The following is a 5,287-nucleotide window of genomic DNA, read 5'->3' on the forward strand; positions in this document are numbered from 1 at the left end:
GTCGTCTCTATCTACTGTTTCTCACAATTTTGTCAGTTCTTCGGCCGTGAGGGCTTCTGACAATACCTCCAGGGCGAGGGCGGCGGTTTTATTTTCGGCACAGAGTGCTACGTCCGGATCGCTAGCTAGAGAGATGATTCCATTGGCCCCGGGCATTTTGAGCTTCATGTACCCGTAATGGGGTATAGCCTGAAAGCTCACGAATGTGTCCCGCCCCAAGAGGGTGTGGTATCCGCTGCTGATCGGGGCCACTTGGAATGTAATTTCTTCGGACCTGTAATTCTCCGTCATGCCAAATACCACATCCAGTGTGATTTTTCCCGCGCATTGTGCCTCCCGACTAGGGATGATTCCCCTGAAGGTCATGTTGTTCCGTTCAATGCAGCTCTTGTCAATTTCCATCTTGTTAAGCATTTCCTCATAGATGAGGTTTAGTCCGCTTCCGCCGTCCATGAGCACTTTAGTGAGCCTGAAGCCGTCCACGATTGGGCTAAGGACCAAAGTTGTTGGTGCTCGGACTGTTCGGAATTGAGGTTCGTCACTGGCATTGTAAGTTATAGCCGTGTTGTTCCATGGGTTTGTTGTTGCCATGTGGCAAACTTTTGCGAGGCTGTACTGAGCTCGCTTGCGCCTATTATTTGAGGCGAAAGTCTCGAAGACTGTAAATACCGTATTGTTGTCTCCGGCGGGATGTTGCTCTGCTATATGTTTTATGAGGAGACCCTCGCCGCTCTTTGCTACCTGTCAGAGTATCCAACATGCTCTAATGCTATGGCATAGTATCCGGTGTGCTGGTGAATCTTCCATGACCCATTTAGCCATTCTTACAATATGTTTCCGCGCCTTTCGGTGGGCTTTATTTTTTTGGTACTTGAATCGGGTGACTTACGAGAGTTTACCCTTTTAGTTCGGACAGAGGATTTGGCTAGAGCCGGATTGTCCCAAAAACTTGTTTGGGTTTTCCAGGCGCTTTCCATCGCGCAGTATTTTTGCACTATGGCTGCTAAGTCAGCGAAGTGTACCATTTCACGGCGACTTATAGCATTGAGAATCCCTTTGTCCGTGCAATTTTTGCAAAAGAGGGAGATTGCGTTTGCCTCGCGATAGTCCTTGACCCTGTTTATCACAAGGAGGAATCTGGCCCAGTAATGATGTACTGTTTCTTGGGGCTCTTGTCTGATATGGGAAATATTGGATAAATCTGGGCGGGTGGGCGGATTTCAATCCGAATCCCGACCCGATCTGGGACCTAGGGGCAAAGGAGCTTCCGAGCTTAATGGCTCAGGTTCTGGGGCGTTGCCCGATTTCTTCGGCCTGCCCCCCGATCCTGTGTCCGGGACCAGGGCCATGTCCTCCCGCGAGCGGGTGTCCGGCTCGGAGAGCTCGGAAATCTGGACATAGTTCGTCCTCAAAGTGGAGGGAGAATTAGGATGATGCTCTTCCACTACCGTTATCTCGTGGGTGACCGGTGGAGAGTGAATCTCCCTTTGATCAGGTTTAAGCCCGATCCAGTCGTAGTCCGTAGTGACGCCCAGGGCGGTGATGCGATCCAAGAGCTCATTGAGGGAGAAGAGCTCCATTGGGTCCATCTGTTCGGAAAATTCCGAATCAACGTGGAGGCTATTTTTAATGACATGAGAAGTCATTGTTGGCGCAACAGCCGATCGGGCGGTCATAACGAAGCCGCCAAGCCAGACAGTTTGGCCTAAAGCCAGGGCTCCCACGGAGGTGATGTTGTCTTTGACAACGAGACGAGCCATCAGGACTTATCGCGATGGCACAGTGGAACTCTCAATAAAAGCACCAATGTCGGTGTCAAAACCGGCGGATCTCGGGTAGGGGGTCCCGAACTGTGCGTCCAAGACTAATGGTAATAGGAGGCAGGGGACACGATGTTTACCCAGGTTCGGGCTCTCTCGATGGAGGTAAAACCCTACTTCCTGCTTGATTGATCTTGATGATATGAGTATTACAAGAGTTGATCTACCACGAGATCAGAGAGGCTAAACCCTAGAAGCTAGCCTATGGTATGATTGTTGTTGTGTCCTACGGACTAAACCCTCTGGTTTATATAGACACCGGAGGGGGCTAGGTTACATAGAGTCGGTTTACAGAGGAGGAGATCTACATCCGAATCGCCAAGCTTGCCTTCCACGCCAAGGAGAGTCCCATCCGGACATGGGACAAAGTCTTCTGTCTTGTATCTTCATAGTCCAACAGTACGCCAAAGTATATAGTCCGGCTGTCTGGATACCCCCTTATCTAGGACTCCCTCAGTGGCCTCATCATCAATAGCCACATAGTCCTCATCTTCAGAATCTGAGGTTTTCTTCTTCCTTGTTCGTGTGGCTGCTTTTGGCAAATTGCTGAGTGTGCTCGAGGGAGTCCTGGATTTGGGTGTGTCCGGATGGCCGGACTATGACCTTTGGCCGGACTCCCGGACTATGAAGATACAAGATTGAAGACTTTGTCCCGTGTGCGGATAGGACTTTCCTTGGCGTGGAAGGCAAGCTTGGCGATACGGATATGTAGATCTCCTACCATTGTAACCGACTCTGTGTAACCCTAACCCCTGATCCCTCCAAGCCGGGCATCCATGGAGGGGAGGACGTCGCCCAAGCCCTGAACCTAAAGTCAGGTAGCATGCCTGATTCATTGAATAACGTCCAAGAAAAAAAGCTTCCGAGTTTGGAAATTTCTTGGCCCCTGAGTCTTAGATCGGGCGAGGTTCCGGATTTAGATCCACCCGCCCACCCAAATATAAGGGATCTATCCCAAATTCGGCAAGAGCCCGGGGAAACAGTACACCATTACTGGGCCAGATTCCTCCTGGTTAGGAACATGATAAAGGACTGCCGCGAGAGGGATGCAATTTCATTCTTCTGTAACAACTGCATGGACATCGGAATCCTCAACGCCATAAGTCGCCGCGAAATTACATGCTTCGCTGACTTGACATCCATAGTATGAAAGTACTGTGCGACAGAAAGCGTTCCAAAAACTGAAACAAAATTCTGGGACAATCCGACCCTGAATACAATCCCAGTCCGAAACAAAAGGGCGCATTATCGCCAGGCACCTGGGCCAAACAGCAAAAAACAAAAACCCTCTATAGGGTATGGAACCGTACTGGAGGGATGGCTTAATGGACCCTGTAAAATTCATAGTACAGAGGAAGTCACACCAACTCATAGCCTTAGAGCATGTTGGATACTCCGGCAGGTGGCCAAAAGTGGCGAGGAGCTTCTAACTCCAGAATCCGCAGAGCACCACCCCAGAAACGCCAGTACGGTGTCAACAGTCTTCGAGACTTTTGCATCAAACAATGCGAGGAAACGAATGCTCCGCGGCCTTACCGAAGTCTACCAAGTAGCGACAATAAACCCATGGAGTGACATGGCTATTACCAATGCTAGTGACGAACCTAAATTCCGGACAGCCCGAGCACCAGCCGCACTGGTCCTCAGTCTGATAGTGGACGGCTTCCGGCTTACAAAGGTACTCATGGACGGTGGCAGCGGACTGAACCTCATCTATGAGGAAACCCTGCGAAAAATGGAAATAGACTGGAGCCACATTGAGCGAAGCAAGACAACCTTTAGAGGAATAATCCCCAGCCGGGAAGCGTACTGTTCTGGGAAAATAACACTGGATGTGGTGTTCAGCACGCCGAATAATTATAGATCCGAGGAGGTCACATTCCAAGTGGCCCCGTTCAGCAGCGGATACCACACTCTCTTAGGGCGAGAAGCATTCACAATTTTTCAAACTATACCCCATTATGGGTACATGAAGCTCAAAATGCCTGGATCCAACGGAATCATCACTCTTGCTAGTGATCCGGACACAGCACTCCGTGCCGAAAACAAGACAGCCGCACCGGCCCTTGAGGCATTATCCGAAGCTCTGGCGGCCGAGGAACTAACTGTGTTGCGCTCCACGGTGGACAGGGATGACGTGATACTCGACAAAAGATCCAAGTCCACCTCCTTCAAGCCGGCAGACGAAATAGTCAAGTTCCAAGTCCATCCAACGGACACTACAAAAACGGCCTCCATCGGGGCACAACTAAACCCTGATGTAGACACTGCACTCAGAGAATTCCTATGAGAAAATTGGGACATTTTTGCCTGGCACCCTTCAGACATGCCAGGAATCCCACGCAGGCTGGCCGAGCACAGCCTGAACATCCTAAAAGGATTCAAGCCCGTTAAGCAGACTCTTTGGCATTTCTCCGAACCTAAGAGACAAGCCATGGGAGAGGAGCTAGCCAAACTACTGGAAGCCGGATTCATCAAAGATATAAAACATCCGGACTGTCTAGCAAACCTGGTGATGGTACCAAAGAATGACAAATCCTGGCGCCTATGAGTCGATTTCAAAGACCTAAATAAGGCCTGCCCAAAGGATCCCTTCCCCCTCCACCGCATTGATCAAATCATCGACGCCACTTCAGGATACGATTCATTGTGTTTCCTCGATGCATACTCTGGCTACCACCAAATCAAGATGGCAGAGTCAGACCAAGCCGCAACAGCATTCATCACCCCATACGGCCCATTCTGCTTCAACACAATGTCCTTCGGGTTCAAAAACACCGGCGCAACATATCAGCGCATGATTCAGACATGTCTGGCCAACCAGATCGGGAAAATGGTTGAAGCGTACATGGATGACGTGGTCGTCAAAACCAAACACGTCGAAACTCTAACAGACGAGTTGAGGATCACGTTCGATAACCTCTGAACATATGACATTAGGCTTAACCCGGAAAAATGCTTTTTCGGCATACCAGCCGGAAAGCTCTTGGGCTTCATCGTATCCGGTAGAGGAATTGAAGCAAACCCAGCCAAGATCCAAGCTCTGTCACAATTGGATATTCCAAAAGATCTCAAGCAAATACAAATATTGACTGGATGCGTGGCGGCTCTAAGCCGCTTCATCTCCTGCTTGGGGGAAAAGGCATTACCCCTTTACCGCCTCCTATGGTGCACCGAACACTTCGAGTGGACGGACGCCGCCACGGCCGGACTCGAAGAAATAAAAGCCATACTGGCAACAAACCCTGTCCTAGCCGCGCCTAACATCGGCGAACCAATGTTGTTATACATCGCGGCAACTCACCAAGTTGTAAGCGCAGTCCTCATCGTCGAATGAGAAGCGGACGGACACAAATTCCCTGTCTAGAAACCAGTATACTACGTGTCCACTGTCCTCACTCCATGCAAGTCCCGGTACCCTCATTACCAAAAGATAGCATACGCAGTGTTCATGGCATCCCGGAAGC

This window comes from Triticum aestivum, chromosome 4B (genome assembly GCF_018294505.1).
Source record: "Triticum aestivum cultivar Chinese Spring chromosome 4B, IWGSC CS RefSeq v2.1, whole genome shotgun sequence".
Lineage (NCBI taxonomy): Eukaryota > Viridiplantae > Streptophyta > Magnoliopsida > Poales > Poaceae > Triticum > Triticum aestivum.